Below are 18623 nucleotides of genomic sequence, written 5' to 3'. Positions count from 1 at the left end.
GGCAAGTGGGTGCACTTGCCAAGTCGACATGGCAGTTAACAACTGCGCACAGACACTGCAGTGGCAGGTATGAGTTACCTTTTCAGAGCTACTCATGTGGGTGGCACAATCAGTGCTGCAGGCCCTCTAGTAGCATTTAAATTACAGACCCTGGCAAACTTCAGTGCACTTTACTAGAGACTTACCAGTAAATCAAATATGCCAATCAGGGAGAACCAATTGTAACAACAATTTACACTGAGCGCATATGCACTTTAGCACAGATTAGCAGTGGTAAAGTGCCCAGAGTCCTATAGCCAACAACCACAGGTCAGGAAAAAATAGGAGGAAGAGCAAAGAGTTTCGGGATAACCCTGCAAAAGGGGCCAAGTCCAACAACTTACATCCCACCAAACTTACAAATGGGGCAGCATGGAGCGATTTTAAATCCCTAAACGAAGAGGAGATTTACAAGATCATTGAGTTCATGAAACCAATGTCACATTTCAATGATCCAATCCCCGCAAGAATCATAGGACATCAGCCAAATTATCTCTCCCATTCAAACAAAAATCATAAATGCACTGTTAACACTATCCCTTACTGCCTGAAAACTGCACAAGTGATACCTCTCCTGAAAAAACGTGATGTGGACCTGACTGATCTGGATAATTTTTGCTCGGTGTCTAACATACCCTTCCTAGCAAACTTGCTAGAAAATGTGTTCACGATCAATTATGTCAACCTATTGAACAGTAGAACCTACTTGATAAGTTTCAATCAAATTCAAGCCTGATCACAGCTATTCTACACATCATGGGCGACACATTCAAAATGTTGGAACAGAACAGCTTCTGTGTTCTCATCCTTCTAAACCAATCTGCGGCATTCAACACCATAAGTCATCATTGGTTCCTAGAGCTACTTGAACACAGAATAAGGCTCTCAGGCAACGTTCTCAAATGGTTCAACTCTTTTCTTCATAATTATTCACAACAAATCAAACTGGGAGACTCACTATATAATGCGCATCCTGTGATTATAGGAGTTCTGCAAGGTTCCACCATATTCCCCACACCTTTCAACCTATAAATTGAATGGCTGACAGAGACGTTCACTCAGTCAAACTCGTGTACCACATGTATGCTGATGACATGCAACTATATCTAAAGATCTCCTCGCAGGAAGATAATACATGTCTCAATGAGATTCTGGTGAAAACCCAAATGTGGCTGTCACATAACCACCTTAAATTGAATCCTGTGAAAACATTATTTCCTCCTCATAGTCCCCTTCCAGTACAAAACAAGGCTGAGCCATCTAGAACCCATCAATTGCTACTCACCACTGTGGAATCGACAAAATCTCTTTGGATAATACTCAGTAAGAACCTTAACATGCAAGCACACATCAGCGCACCCACATGTAGTGTGATCCACCAACTCAACCTCCTAAAGAAGGTAAAAACCTTTCATACTGCCCCAAGACTTGAAGATCGATGTTCAATCCCTGGTAGTGTTTAGGTTAGAATATGGGATTGCAACTTTAACAGGTCTACCAAAATCATGCACTCCACCACCAAAGGCACCCTAAATGCTGCTGCAAGATTAATAACAGGTACAAGGAACTTCAAGCACGCCACACCCTCTCTAAAGTTCCAAAAGTGGCTCCTAATAGAAGCCAGGATCCTACTAAGAATAGCCTGTCTAACAGACAAAGCCCTGCCCTATAAAGCACCCAGAATGAGCTCAAGTATTCAGGAGGCTGTTGTTCGCTTCGAAGTGCAAAACATCTACTACTAGAATCCCCCAGTTTCAGAAAAAAGAATACCTACATACGCACCTTCTCCGGATCTGCCCAGAAAATATGACACTCTCTCCCATTGGAGATGAGGACAAACACATCAACAGCCATCTTCAAGAAAGAGGTCAAAAAGATTTTACAAGACAGATTTCTTACATAAGGTGCTCTATCTTCCTGCAGTGATCCTTCTAGGAAAACCTTAACCATCTCAGTAGCACTGCTTTATCACGACGACAGAAAGGAGGGGATATATCTGTCCACCAGCTCCAGCACTGAATTGCGCTTCTTTTTGGGCTGATGTGCCCATGTCATCAGACTTTTGTTTTATGACTTACCGGGCAAAAAAGCCTATGGATAAATTGGGCTACCCCATTGCTCATGCAGTATGATTTGGTAAGCTGAAACAAAATGGGAATAACAGCTGAACCGATCATTGGATGAAAAAGGCTCCCTGATAGCCCTTTTCTATATGTTTACATGTATGTATTTGGTATTTCTAATTGCTTTCATCATCCGAGATTGGTGAAATAGCCAAAGCTCTCAGTAGGCAGGGTCTAAAAAGAAGAAAAAGTTTGCTCACATTCCGTAGACCAGCAAAGAGCACAATGGGCCCTAGTGCAAGCAAGGAAAATGGACCTCTTTCCCCTGTTTTTGAAGTAAAAGAAAAAGCTATAATTAATAATTAGTGTGCAGTGGGCCCCACCACTGCACCTGCTGTAATATTGGAACCAACGCCTCTGCTTGCACGCATTAGAGGCTACAGACTGGTTTGATAGAACTCAGATGTAGACTAATCTCAAATATAGAGTACCTACACTGCAGTTCTAATCTAACCCTGCAGCTGGGCAAAGGTGAAAGCATCCAGTGACTCAGGACTATTTCCAAAAATGAAGACCTAAATAGACCATCAGAAGGCTGTATGTTGGCCTGATTACTTTTATCCCTTCGCTTTGAAGATTTCCCAATTACATTAAATTCAAGGGATAACATTTTCCCTAAAAATTGCGTAAGTTAAGAACCTCTCATATGCTGAAATTTGGCTCTTTTTTGGCAACACTAACTTCAGACACTTCTAAGCCAGTAAGAAATTTTCAATTAGAAACATTTGCTCATCATTAACTTTACAAAAGTGAAACAAACATTCTTTTCGGTTTCAATAGTAATAATGCTAAAAGTCTTCCTGATCTAGTCGCCGCACCAGGCGCGGTGCTACCATCAGCTGTGCTGGGGCACATACTGAGGCATGTTCTATACATTGTATTACTGCTTATAATTTCCGGATGTAGCAACATATGCTGTACCTATTCTATGCAACTCTGAAAAAAGATGGGGGCGGAGCTTGCCTGGCCCAAAGATGGCCGTGTTTTAGAGTAGCTCCGCAAGCCCGTCTATAAATCCTCCACAATACTGCTTCCCCATTTCTAAATTACCCTTTTTTACCCCTACTCATAATCCTAGAACTTCTCAGGGACCGAGAGCTGCTCGAATCGTGAGCAAAATTGATGAAGCCGTGACGAGCAAGGGGAACTGTACCAGGGACCTGGCCTGGGACCTACCTGTGAGCATGATCGAGAAGCACGCTTGTCTCCCCTGAGGCCGCACGACAGGAGCGGCAGAGTGAGGTGCTGCGGCCGTTGGTCTCGCTGTCAATGTAGACTGGAGCACTGCCTTCACATTCTCCATGGGAATCCTGGCAGCGTCGAGAGTATAACGCGACCGGGACCAGGAACTGCTGTAGGGGCTTGTGGGCTGACCAGACAGCACTCCGCACTGGCCCGACTAATTCTCCCAGCCGCGACGCAGAGCCTCAAGGTAAGAGGCACCCTCCGGTTGCCAGCGTGTCCCTAGCATACCCCAGTTGGAGAGCCCACCAGCATCAACAAGCAGACAGCGGGGAGCGTGCACCCTGGGCAGATGCAAGGCCTGGGCGCCCCCAGGAATCCGCATGGCACCCGCTACTGATTAGCCTCCGCGGGTGCCTACGATCCTTGGTGGATTGGCTCAGCTAACCAAGGATAGGGTTGCCTGGAGGACCCCAAGACCCCCACATGCGAAAAACCACCCAGGGTACGGAGGGGCACCTGATTGACTGCACTGAGGAAGGACCCAGCTAGATTCGACGGTCTTGCATGAGAGGCCCCAGAGGCACAACAACTGGAATGAGGGCAGGTCTGGAGGTTGGGACTGGTGACCGGAGGTGCATCCAATGTTCTTCTGTAAGCCCCAAATATCAGATCTAAGCCCTGTGGAGTACTCGAAGCCCAAAAGGTCTACAGGCACCCAGGATGCGGGGCAACGAGGTGGACGTCCCTGGGGTATTGGGTCCAGCAGTGCACTGGTTGGCTTGTTGTCAGTAATTGTCTGAGGAGAATTGGGGGGCAGTCTTCCACAGAAGCCACTGCTCCTTAACCACCTAAAGCCTGTTGATATTGTCCTTGACTAGCACATCCAGATATCCCAGGGTTGGGTGAGTGGCAGCAATATATTGACCCTGCTCTTTGGGGTTCACATAGGTCCCCATGCAGAGCATTGCATAACTAAGGGGGTTCCCCTCCTTGCCACTGAAGCTGGTGTTGCCTATGAGACTCGGAGTACCAAAATAATCTCACCATGGGAAGAACGGAAAAGTCCCAATCCAAACTACAATTTGAGCCACGTAGACCCTCAGGCAACATGGCATAGAGAAAATGCCTCAGAATCAGGCTCAGAGATGGGGGATACGTCGGCAGGCTCGGATCTGAAACAAATATTGGCAGTAATGCAGTGCAGTTTAACTAAGATAGATTTGAAGATTGACCCCCTCACTTTCCAAATGGACATAATGTCCGAACGTCTGGACAAGCAAAGGAACGCTTGGACACAGTAGAGAAAAGGGTCTCGGACACAGAAGACGCGCTAAATTCAAACTTACTCACGACCTCGAAAATAGACAAACTGCTACACAATGTGAAGGCCAGGGCGGAAGACTTGGAAGCGCGCTCCAGGAGAAATAACCTGCCATAGTTGGAATTGCCGAATCCACGAAAATTCCAAACATGGAGCTATTTGTCGAACAACTGCTGCTCACTCTCCACGGGAAGGGACACAGTCACAATTTTTTTTTATCGTAGAGCAAGTAAATCGTGCCTTCGCCCCCAGACCGGTGCCGGATGCTCCCTGTGCCCCTTCATTGCTAGGGTGCTCAACTACAGGGATGGAGATGCAGCCCTCCGGAAAAAGTCTATTAAGGGCGATTGTGTCATAATTAATTTTAGGGACAGAAGGGCTGCTGAGCATATCTGTGAATGGGTACAGGCATGCTCAGACACACAAATTAAATCACTACACCTAACCTATTTTTACCCTGTAAACAGTATGGCCCCCAGAAATATGTTCTTAGAAGGTGGGAGACAAGAAGAAAGGGGTAATGAGGGGGGGAATCAGAATGATGAATAGGTATGATGTGTTGTCTGGCCTTGAAGACTGTGATTGACGTCTATCCAATCCTAGACAGAGGGTAACCTTGGTAGCGCCGATTGATGATAAGTTAGATTGGAACAGGAATTCAGCTGCTGTCAATGCCAACATTCAGAATAGGATACCAGACCCCCGCTCAAAATAACGCTAACAAACATTGAGAGAACAGATTTGGATCCTCCGGGTGTTGAGCTAACATCTATCGAATTGATGGAAGAAACAGAATTAATATTAGTTTCAGGGCCGAGTACGAGAACCAGGCAGCCATATCCACAAGATAGGTGTGCAAATGTGGATGGTTTATCCCCAAAGAACAATTCATGCATATCACTGTTATCCTGGAACATTGCGGGACTGGGATCTAAATTAGTTTTGCCTGATTGGTCAGATTTCAAAGAAAATCATGACATTTGTCTCTTCCAAGAGACATGGGCAGTGGACCCCGTTTTTCGAATGGGGTATCTTAATTTCCAGGTCCCTGCGGTAAAGAAAGATAAAGGCCGCCCATCGGGGGGACTAGTGATTTGGGTTCGACAGGCTCTAAATTGTAAAGTACACCAACTTGCAGTATCTAATAATGATATCCTTGCAGTGAGATTAAGTCCACCCTTAGGCAGATGTATAGACATTTATAACATTTATGCAAGAGGCCATCCGGGGGGCGCAGATCAGAGGTAGTTTCAGCCTTAGACGATCTGATAGATGCTATGCCCAGTAACGCTTGACCGCTCGTGGCAGGGGATTTTAACACTACCTTCGAGCCACTAGGGCAAGAAGATCAGTGCCTTATGGAAGAGGAAGACTTTAAATGGGGTATCCCTAACCTTGAGATAACTCCTATAAAAAAATGGACAGAGGCGGCTATCCAATTGAAGGGGTTGTGTTTAGGGAAACAACTAAGGGCTGCTAATGGATGAACACCGTCTGATAGGCAGGGAGCAAACACATATGATAATGGCCACAGGGCTAGTCGTATAGACTATATGCTAGTCAGCATATATCTGTGGCAATTCCTCAAAGATATGGTTGTAACGGGACACATAGAAAGCGATCACATCCCCTTATTTCATTATTTAATCTACAGCTGGGAGAAGTGGCTCCAGCAACCTACGGTGTATTGGCACCAGACCTTATTTTATCCAATGATATGCGCCACATAAAATGGAGCAATATCATTGAACACCCTGAAACCTTGGTTGTCATAAATAATGATGTTAACAACGTATTAGCAGACCTGGGAGCCAGTGGTGGTAGTTTGGACTTCCATTCCTTAATAATCGAGACCCACATTAATCTCTTTGCTCGATTAAAGGCATACTTTTGTAAATCGGGCACCATTAAGAATTCAAGGAATAAGAATACCCAAGGTTGGTATAATAAGGCATGTCGCCAAGCCCGGGCCTAGTTGGGCTCAGCACTCCGAGCCAGGGATCCTGGCAACGTAAGAAAGGCGCGAGATCGCTATAGGAAAGCTCAGATGGAGGCTAAAAAGCTATGGGATCAATGTAGATGGCAGGAATTAAAACAGGCATGCGAGGCCAGAAACCCAAAATTGTTCTGGGACACTTATAAATGGGATAGGGGGGACGACCAGACCCTCCACAGAATAATGTAGCCCAGCATCTATGGGTGGAGCATTTTAAGCCGCAGTATGCTAGCTGTGCAGATAAAAGGAATAACGAGATATTCCCACATATATTTTATTCAGGTGTGGTTTTTACAATAGAGGAGGTTGATAGGGCACTAGAAACAGTAACATTTGGAAGAGCCCCAGGTATGGATTGTGTTCCAGCTGATGTTTTCTTAAATGATAAACCATCCTGGCGCCAATATATTGTCCATTTGACAAATGCAATTGCACATGGCGCTGCTATCCCGCCCTCATGGAAGGGGGCGGAGATTATTCTGGTGTTTAAGAAGGGCGATAAATCTGTTGCAGGCAACTATAGGCCAATTAGCCTAATCGATTTGATGCAGAAGATCATGGGTAGATTGGTTCTATATAAAGTGCAGACTTGGATGGAGGAACATAAAATTCTGACCCCTTTGCAGGCTGGCATTCGTCCCCTAACAAGTACAATCGAACAAGTTTTTCGTTTTATTACTATTTATTGGAAGATAGTAGTCTTGGGGAAAGGGGCATTGTATGCCGTGTTTGTCGATCTAAAGGCAGCCTTCGACTTAGTGCCACGAAGTCAATTATGGCGAGTCTTGGGGGAGATGGGGATGGCCCCGGAACTGTTGTCACTGATCGTCCGCCTACATGAGGATAATTTTGCCCGGGTCCGTTGGGGGTCCCGGGGTGAAGTAACTGAAACCTTCCCCGTTGACAGAGGAGTGCGACAGGGGTGCGTGCTAGCGCCCAACCTGTTTTCGCTCTTTGTCAATGGTGTGGCAGACCATCTTTCCCTGACCCCCTCGAATGCACCAGTGCTGGCAGGAAACTGCATTCCTATCCTCATGTTTGCGGACGATACTTTGATTATCTCCAAGACACCGAGTGACCTCCAGAGGGCCTTACAGCGGTTTGAAGAATTTTGCCTCATTCAGGGCTTAGAAATCAACACGGCCAAGACTAAATTTATGTCCTTCAATGAACACAGATCATTTCGAGGTAACGTGTATATGAATAAACTCACTTTGGAGCAGGTTAATGCGTTTACCTATTTAGGTGTAACCTTGCAGAAGGATATGTGCTGGAAAAATCTACTTGATTTGGCCGTTTTAAAACATCAACAGCAGTCAGGAATCCTCGTATCCAAATTTAAAACCTCGCATACCAAACCAATTAGTCCGGTGCTGGAGATATATGGCATGAAGGTATTAAGCTCGGCCCTAAATGGTGCAGAATTATGGGGGTTTGCAAATTTAAAGCACCTAATTGTAGCGGAGAACGTTTTTCTACGCAAAATTGCCGGTGTTCCGCAGAGTACCCCCCTGTAGCCACTCTTTTTGGAAGCAGTGGACAATTTGGCGAAGCTTCGCCCTTTATTATTTTGGCGTAGACTATGGTGTAGAGAGGAATTATCACATTATGCCCAGGGCCTTAAGGATATAATCGATGCAGATTCCTTTCACAAAATCAAATGGCTGAAGGAGATTAGACTGCTTCTAATGCAACTGAGCGATACAAAAGGGGATGATGGACGGAGCGTTTGAGCAAATCAAACACTCACCCCCAGTCAATTGATCTGGGTTTAATTCATCACCATTCTTTAGCTCACTCAGCCACCCCAGTTCAGACATGGCCATATGCAAATCAGTCTGACCCTGTGCCTCATGGGAACAGTCCAGCCCGAACTGCCAAGCTCAGACGTGAGTCCCTTGCTCACTTGGCCACTGGATTCAAGATAGCCTGGCTGATGAGGATTATGAATCCGAAACCGGTCCCAGGATGCGTGTTTCTGGTCCAGGGAAGACATGGCTTGGCAGTTCGGGCTGGACTGTTCCCATGAGGCACAGGGTCAGACTGATTTGTATATGGCCATGTCTGAACTGGGGTGGCTGAGTGGGCTAAAGAATGGTGATGGATTAAACCCAGATCAGTTGACTGGGGGTGAGTGTTTGATTTGCTCAAACGCTCCGCCCATCATCCCCTTTTGTATCGCTTTGTTCGCCCTAAGTGTGGCAGGGTATGCTCAGACGTGAGTCCCTTGCTCACTTGGCCACTGGATTCAAGATAGCCTGGCTGATGAGGATTATGAATCCAAAACCGGTCCTAGGATGCTTGTTTCCGGTCCAGGGAAGACATGGCTTGGCAGTTCGGGCTGGACTGTTCCCATGAGGCACAGGGTCAGACTGATTTGCATATGGCCATGTCTGAACTGGGGTGGCTGAGTGGGCTAAAGAATGGTGATGGATTAAACCCAGATCAGTTGACTGGGGATGAGTGTTTGATTTGCTCAAACGCTTCGCCCATCATCCCCCTTTGTATCGCTTTGTTCGCCCTAAGTGTGGCAGTGTATGCTCAGACGTGAGTCGCTTGCTCACTTAGCCATTGGATTTAAGAAAGACTGGCTGATGAGGATTATGACTCCGAAACCGGTCCCAGGATGCTTGTTTCCGGTCCAGGGAAGATATGGCTTGGCAGTTCGGGCTGGACTGTTCCCATGAGGCACAGGGTCAGACTGATTTGCATATGGCCATGTCTGAACTGGGGTGGCTGAGTGGGCTAAAGAATGGTGATGGATTAAACCCAGATCAGTTGACTGGGGGTGAGTGTTTGATTTGCTCAAACGCTCAGCCCATCATCCCCTTTTGTATCGCTTTGTTTGCCCTAAGTGTGGCAGGGTATGCTCAGACGTGAGCCCCTTGCTCACTTGGCCACTGGATTCAAGGTAGCCTGGCTGATGAGGATTATGAATCCGAAACCGGTCCCAGGATGCTTGTTTCCGGTCCAGGGAAGACATGGCTTGGCAGTTCGGGCTGGACTGTTCCCATGAGGCACATGGTCAGACTGATTTGCATATGGCCATGTCTGAACTGGGGTGGCTGAGTGGGCTAAAGAATGGTGATGGATTAAACCCAGATCAGTTGACTGGGGGTGAGTGTTTGATTTGCTCAAACTCTCCCCCCATCATCCCCTTTTGTAGCGCTCTAATGAAACTGGGCATGATTGAACTATGGGACAATCCTTCCTGTGCTGATTACCCTCCAAAAAAGACCTTGAAAGAAAGATATTGGGAAATGGTCCTGTCATCAGCATGTTCTAAGGGACTCTCCACACATCTAACAGGACGTTTCTTAGAATATAAGTCTTGGTCTGTCTTAGAAAAATATTGGGATGTCATAGAGAAACCGTATGATAGAAAACTGTACTTCCTGCTTAGGGTGGGAACTTTGCCTACAAGGTCATTTACTGGTGGATGTATGACATTACAACGCATGCTTTTACATCGCATGCCTTTACAACGCGGTTTTTACAACGCAAACCTTTACAACGCATAGCGCTTTGGGGTGCTGGATAGTGAATAGTTTAATTTACTATTCCAACTCCAGTCCCCGTGGACACTAGGGAAGGTGTTGGATAGTAAATTAAACTTATTCCCTATCCTAGAGCGCCCCCCAGCGCAATGCGTTGTAATGGTTTGCGTTGTAAAAGTTGTGTCTAAAGGCAATGCGTGGTAAAAGTTGCGTTGTAAAGGATGTTTTCCTTTACTGGTAAATGGGCTAGAGTTACTAATGATAAATGCCCTAGGTGTTTAGATCAGCAGGAATCAGTAAGCCACATACTGTTCTATTGCCCATTATATGTTACACCTCGTCGTATGTGGATAAAACCTATATGTAATTTATTGGGCTTTAGAAGACATGTTGAGACTCTGCGAATTCTATGTACTGATCCCGCCCCACCCATAGCCATAGCTATGGCCAAATATTTGAGGTGGGCATGGTCTATTCGATCAAAGGCGCTGCTTCCGGCCAGCCTGTGGTACCATGATGCGCATTTGGGACAAGAATCATCAAAGAGTGTTAATAATGAATTTTAAAATGAAAATTAATTTTATTCTAAGAATATATTCGATAGGTCTTATGGTAGTTTAATCACATCTTATTTATTAATATAACATGATTTATTATCTGATGTTTTGATCTTGATTGATATATTGATTATGATGGTTTTTTAATGCTTGTGCTTTTATGACTTAACTGTCGAATAAAGTTTACATGATGATGATGATGATGATGACATATTAGCTATTCATAATATTGCTAAAAAAACACAGACAGATAACAATAAATATATATATAAAAATATAAATACATAAAAGCTGTACAGCATTGGGAATACATGAATTAACAATTCATAAGTGGTTTCTACAGGCTAAAAACAATTTCTACAAAAAGTGTCTTCTCCTGCGCCACATAGCATCAATAAAGCGTGAGACTGAGAATACAACAGGGGTGGAAGTATTACTCTTGAGTATTCTTAGGGCCTCTTTATGAAATCTGAACCCCATGTTTTTGCAAAGTTGTATAAGCCAACGTTGCCGTATGTTTTTATGTGTAGGACAGAAAAAAAAGACATGGGACTGAGACTCTTCTGTGGCCCCAAATGTCGGACATTCAATTAATTTGTTCCTGGACCATTTGTGGGAGAAGATCCTAAACGGGAATGTACCATATCTAAATTGTAAATAATATTTCCTCGCTGTAATAGGTAAAATCTCATCAAGAAAAGGCTCTACTATGTAATCATCTTTCACATTAAAAAACTTGACAGTGAGTGGGCCTAGAGAGGGATTACCATGGATAACCGAAATTCTAGAACTGCGATCCAGATTAACTAAATCAGCGCGCGACAACTGTGCGCAGACCACAGCAGGATTAGACCATAGACCGGGTAAGTCCAGTCTCATGCTTTCCTTAAAGGCAAACCATGGCAATTTCTCAGACTCAGGGAGGCCCAATACCTCTTCCAATGTGAGTCTAAAATGATTTAATTCAGGGGTTACCCATAGTCTGCGTCAGTAAGTGAGAGGGCGTAGAGCTACTTCATCTTGTATAGGTCTAATACCTAGGTCCATTCTCATGGGGGTGAGGGGGGTACTGGATGGCAAAGCCAGCAGTGATCTTAAAAAATGATTTTCGGTCTTACTGATGCCATCAACCGGGCGATGGACCCAAAGTTCTGCCCCTTATAAGATTGCTCCCCTAGCTTGTGCTTTGTAAACTTCTATAATGGGAGCAACTGGCTTAAAAGTGGATTCTCGGTGCATTTTTAGGATTCCACCCGTGATCTGGGCTAATCCGAGTTTGGCCTTTGCAAGTTGAGGCGCCCAATCCATGTTATCAGTAAGAGTAATACCTAGATATTCAAAAACTGTTACACTCTCCAATGCTATGCCATTTAAAGAGGGATTGGGACATCTGGTCTTAGTTGGATTACAGACCATAAACTTGTTTTTTTGAGTATTTATCTCCAACCCCCTTAAATGGCAGAAATTTGCGAAGCTGTCCAGGGCACGTTGAATACCCATGGGTGATTTTGACAATAGGAGAGTATCGTCAGCAAACATCAGTGCCACCACCTGCTCGTTGTTCAGTTTAGGGGCATCGATGTCTTTGACCCCCTTAAGATGGGCAATAAAGGCATTGAAGAAGAGACAAAATAGGGTGGGTGCCAGCACACACCCCTGTCTGACTCCTCTATTGACTGGAATTTTAGATGTAAGACTACCCAATTTACCACTCCCGATTTGAGCAAAATTGTTTAAGTGAAGTCTCTTAATGATGTTAAGGAGATATGCTGGAACCCCTATATCCTCCAGAACAGCCCAAAGGATTTTACGGGGCACCAAATCAAAGGCCGTTTTAAGATCAACAAATATTAAGTAGAGGCTGCCACCCTCTACTCTCACAGTCTTCCAGTAAAGAAGTTGGAGCCTTAATAAATGGTCGACCGTGGAAGTCTTTTCCCTAAAACCGGCCTGAAAGGGGCTGAGAATCTGGCGTTCCTCCATCCAAATCAGAAGCCGATCGAGAATAATACGTGAAAATATTTTTTGGCTTACATCGATCAGACTGATCGGACGGTAATTAACAGGAAGAAGTGGAGAACCTTTTTTAAACACTGGTATGATCTCAGCTCCTACCCAGGTAACAGGTAGAGTGGAGCCCTGTAGTATAGCATTGAACAAGATATACAAATAGGGGACCCAGACCCCGGTTTGGTCTTTAAAAAGATCTCCGGGAATTTTGTCAAGTCCAGGCGCCAGCTGGGAGCCTATTTATAGCAAGTTCAAGCTCCTTCAGTGTAATTTTAGTCTCTATAGATTCGCTGTTGGAAAAAACTATAGGGAGAAGGACCAGATTGCTGTTTGGCTCCAAATCCTGTAATGGTATCTGTTCAGAAGGACCGAATGGGGAACTATCTTCAACCGGAGGGGCGTACAACTTCTGATAACGTTCAACCCATCTCTCCGGTACGATGTTAGAAACATCAACCTTGCGACCATCCTTGCTACCAGAGCGAACTATAGTCCAAAATTCCCTCATGTCCCTACACCCAAGGGCATTTTTAATAGCAGCCCATTTGGTATTCTCCCAGGCCTGTTTGGCCTCAGACTGCACTTTATTATACTCAAGCCTCTTTGTTTTTATTAGTGGTCTGTTCTTGGCTTTGATTGTAGCCATGAGTGCCACCTTGGCTTCCCTGCAGTCGGAATCAAACCATGAGCTAGCTGGCCTTCCTATTTTTCCTTGGTTTGCCCATGGGGGGGGGGGGGGTTTGAGTAATTGTGTGAGGGTGGTCACTAGGCCTGTATGGATATTATGAATTTGGTTAGGAGATGCTTCCTGCCCCTGTTCTAATAAACCACTTAGATTGTCAAGTGCCCGTAGGACGACTTGGTAAAGGGAACTCATTAATTCAGGGGATGTATTCACCATAGGCCATTTAAGCCTTCTACTACTATTAGATACTAGTGGAGTCTCCCAATTGACCAATCTTTCACCCAAGTTTATGCCCATCTCGGGAAGGCTTATGTCAAGTACCAGGGCATTATGGTCACTATTGTGGTGTGGGAGGACCACACAATCAATGACCTTCGACCAGGTACAAATCTCAACCAGAATATAATCGATGCAGGAGGACTGGCCTGGACGATTGAAAGTATTATTACCCTCTAAATCAGATTGAGTTCGACCATTACAGGCTCTCAATGAGTGAGCCAAGGTAATGGAGTTCATTTGGAGGGCTATTGGTGTCCATGCCCTAATCGGGCATATTTGCAAATCTGGGATGGACCATAGAGAGTCCTCAGTGCTAGAGATGGGTTCGATCATCCCCGGGAGCGGTTCATATTGACAATTAAAAGCACCCGCTACTATCAAAGTACTCTCCCCCTTAACCTTAGTAATAAGGTTGTCTAAAATATCCAGAGTAGGAGATTCTTTACCCAACCTGGTGGGTCAAGAATAAACATTGATAAGGATCACACTGAATTTGGGTGTAAAAGAAAGTCTAATGCATTGAAGGTCTAAGGAAGGGGAATTTAATTGCGTCACTGTACAACCCAGATGGGAGCCTACGAGAATAGGCATGCCCCCAAAAGGTCTTCCTCTCGCACCATGAATATTTTCCCTAGACCAAGTCTCTTGAAAGAGACAGATATCAAACTTATCTATAAAAAGTCCCCAATCAGGGCTGGGCATTTTGTTAGAGAGCCCTGCCACATTCCAGGACACAATAGAGATTTTATCGCCACAGCTTTTCACTCCGCCATAGTTGGTAGTTACAATCCTAGTAGCCGAAGCTTGCCCAGCCGAAATACTGTCAGTATTTTCCCTATCAACATTGTTGGTATCCATCTCCATATAACCCCTTAATGGAGAGACAGGCTGTAAGTGACCAACAGATGTACCTAACTCTGATTCAACCAATCTTACTAAAGTGTCCCCATTAGGAGAAATGGTATCTGGACCTAGATTTCTAGAAAACGGATCCTTGGTGGACGATTGTGGAACGGAAACATCCCCTACCTCCCTTGGGCGATGGCTCAGCACAAACTCTCTGGGCTCCGAGCCCGACCATACCGCGTCCCTGGCAACACGGTCTCCTCCCCTTTCTCTTCCCTTGCAGGAGCCAATCGCGATAGACGGAAGACCGGAAGGACCTTGCGCTGACCCCGGAAGTCCCGCCTTCGATCCCGACCCGGAACCCGGAAAAGCCGACAGCAGCGAGGAGAGAGCGTTCCAGGCGGCGGACTCGTGGCAGGAGACAGCGGGCAGAGAACCGGAGGTGGAGAACGGAGATAGCGGAGGCAGCGGAGAAGAGAAGACCGGAGGCGAGGACGAGGACATCTGGACCGAAGACTGGTGGAGTCCCCAGGAGGTGGCTGGAGAGCGGCCGCAACTTGCGGGAGAGTTGCGGCGGGGCATGTGAGTACCCTGTCTCCTGGCTCCCAGGTGGACCTGTATGTAAATAGAGTACCCCCTCACCGTGTAGCACCCCTAAGAGCACTGTATATATATATAAATACCATAGACCACGGCCCGAGTCACGTAGAGTAGAGAATCCCACACCGGAACCCTCACCAAGTCCACCCTCTTCCTTCCCGCTCGTACTCCCTCCCGTCTTCGACCCTACCGTCCCCTTCCTCACTGTCGCTTTGCCCTCCACACAACCCTGGTGTTGGTGACAGTACACAGACAGTCCTGCGTTTGAGGACTAACCGCCCTGTTCTCTCTCCCTTTAACTCCGAGGACCACTGGACCGGCAGCGGAGAAGAAGGATGTCCTCCAGAGATGTCCAGCCAGAACCTTTCCCGGACCTTCACTCACCCGACAACGGCATCCAGGAACACTTCCTCCATCCCTACCCTCTGCTTCGTTACCTTCCGCAACCCTGACTTTGTGTACCACAATAAAGAAAGCTAAGACATAGCTCACTACATCCGGCCTCCACGCCTGTTATTCCGGTCCGCCCAAACCCCTAGTCCACAGTTGGTGTCAGAAGTGGGATACACCGGAAGCATGGAGGCGGCAGTTAAAAAGCTGGCTGAAACCCAGGAGCAGATGGGGAAGTTAATGGAACAATTCCTCGAGACCGACGAGGATGATCGGGGGCAGCTACATGACGTCCTGAAAGGCCAAGGCACAGCACAAGACCAGGCCATGGGGAGACTGACCGATGTTTTGAGACAACAGAGACCGGTAACCTGCCTTCCGTCGGTGGTCCTACAGAAGTATGTCCCGGGAGAAGATCCGGACTTCTCCTTCACAAATTTCGAGCGCCTGGCCCAAGCCGCTGCATGGCAACTTGATTGTTGGGGCCACTATCTGGGTCCCCTGCTGACCGGTGAACTACAGGCGGCCTATCAGCAAGCGAACATACAGGGGCAAACCCCGTACAATGAGATAAAGGCCTGCATTCTGGAGCGTCTAGGGATCGACGAGGAAACCTACAGGATTCGTCTCCGACAAGTAAAGGAAGGGCCACAGGAGAATCCCAGGGCTCTCTCATTTCGTATCCAGGATCTGGCAAACCGCTGGCTGAAGCCTGCCAACTCCTCAAAAGAGGGCATCCTGGCGAAGATTTATTTAGAACAATTCCTGGCTTCCTTACACCCCTCCACCCAGAAGTGGGTACGACAACATGCTCGCCTGACACTGGAAACCGCTGTGGAAATCGCCAGCGCCTTCAGTCGTGCACAAGACATTCAGAAGACGAAAGAAGAACACCTACCCCGAGCCCACCACATCAGTCACATCCGACCCCAAAGGCCATCCTTACCCAGGAAACCAGACCCCGTCCCCCTTTTTCCCTATCCGGTTCTACCCCGACCACCACCCTCCGGACCTCAGTGCTATCATTGTGGGGGATATGGTCACATTGCCCGGGTATGCCCGCAGAAAGAGGAACCAATGGAGGTAGGACTGGCTCGCAACCTTGTTTGTGATACCTCAGAGACAGGCCCTCCCCGCTTCCACTGTCCAGTGAGGATCGACGGACATCCACTGAGGGCTCTCGCCGACACGGGTTGCCGACAAAGCGTGTTACGCCCACAGGAGTTACCGACCACCATAGGACCGGTGACCGGTACGGTTGCCATACACTGTGTACATGGCAACACCAAGTGCTATCCCACCGCCAGAGTGCGGGTCCAACATCCTACCGACCAAGGAAGCCTACTGACCGTAGGCCTAGTACCCAATTTGCCGGAACATGTGATCCTGGGCAGTGATTACAGCGGGCTCCCTCACCTCCTCCAAGAAACGACCGACTCCCTGGAAAAGTGGTGGGCAGAAGCACCGTTTCCCCGGACCGGTACGACCCCGGAGATGCCTACCAAGCCACACAAAACCAAGAGTCAGAAAAAGAAAGAGAAACGAAGCCACGCTACTGCATATCCGGGTTAGCTGGACGACCATCCTTGGGAGACCGATAGGGAATTCCGCGCTGCTCAACAGGAAGACCCCACACTACAGAATGCATGGAGTCGTGCCCTGGATAACGAAGACCCTCTTCAAGTAGGTCCATATTTCTTTAAACAGAATGGACTGTTGTATAGAAAGGGCGGACCTCAGCAGTCCTCACAGTTGTTAATTCCTGGTCCATTTCAGGACAAGGTGCTGTTCCTGGCCCACAGCCATTTGTTAGGGGGCCACTTTGGTGACGAGAAAACAGGACAAACCATCCTCGAATGATTCTACTGGCCGGGGGTGTATCAGCAGATAAAACGGTATTGCCGGGAGTGCCCAGTCTGCCAGAAGAACAGCCGTTATCGGCCTCCTCGAGTACCCCCCAAACCATTACTCCTCATCGATGTCCCCTTTAGCAGAGTAGGCATGGACCTAATAGGCCCCCTGCTTCCCTTCAAAAGCGGGTGTAGGTACGCACTCGTCCTGGTCGACTATGCCACACGTTTTCCTGAGGCAGTTCCCATGCGCCAGCCCACCACCCAGAACATTGCCAAAGCCCTCATCTCGATCTTTTCCCGCGTAGGCTTCCCTAGAGAGATCCTAACCGATCAAGGGACACCCTTTGTCTCCTCCCTCATGAAGCAAGTATGTTCCCACCTTGGCATCAAACAGATAAGAACCTCTGCTTACCACCCCCAGACCGACGGATTGGTCGAGCGCTACAATGCCACCTTAAAAACCACCCTGAAGAAACTGTTGGCACTAGAGAGTAAAAGATGGGAAGAGATGTTACCCCTGGCTCTGTTTGCTATCCGCTGCAAGGTCCAAAGCAGCACTGGTTTCTCCCCCTACGAACTGTTATATGGGCGTGCACCCCGAACCCTGTTGGGCATGGCACGAGAAGCCTGGGAGGCCGAGGCTGACCGAACCAAACCCCTCCCGGAATATGTTGATAACCTAAAAACGCACTTAGGACAGATAAGGGAAATCGTCCGACAAAATCTACTGACGGCTCAAACCTCCCAGAAACGTCAGTATGACAAAGGGACCAAGCCCCGTACCTTTGTCCCCGGTAATCTCGTGCTCCTCCTCCTGCCGTCTTCGGACCACAAACTGCTGGGTCAGTGGCAGGGCCCTTTTTTCATCCTACGGCAAGTGACCCCTATAACATACGAGGTGGAACTGGACCCCAAGCAGGGTGTCACACAGATTTACCACGTGAATCTCTTAAAGGAATGGGAAGGACCCCGACCCGTTCTGTCCAGTGTCACACCTCAGAATCCCCTCCCTTATGAGGTCTGTTTTGATCCCGACCTACGGGAACCACACAGACAGGACCTCCGAAAAGCCTTGACATCCCTACAACAAGTGTTTTCCTCCCTACCGGGTCATACCACTGTCATAGAGCACGCTATCCTAACCGATCCCGGAAAAACCGTGAGACAACGCCCCTATCGGGTCCCTGAGGCTCGCAGGGCGGTTATTAAGGAGGAAACGTACCTAATGCTGAGAATGGGCAT

The sequence above is a fragment of the Lissotriton helveticus genome, chromosome 1_1 (assembly GCF_964261635.1).
Source record: "Lissotriton helveticus chromosome 1_1, aLisHel1.1, whole genome shotgun sequence".
NCBI classification, from domain to species: domain Eukaryota; kingdom Metazoa; phylum Chordata; class Amphibia; order Caudata; family Salamandridae; genus Lissotriton; species Lissotriton helveticus.
The sequence above is the reverse complement of the archived record's forward strand: the minus strand, read 5'-3'. Positions refer to the sequence as shown.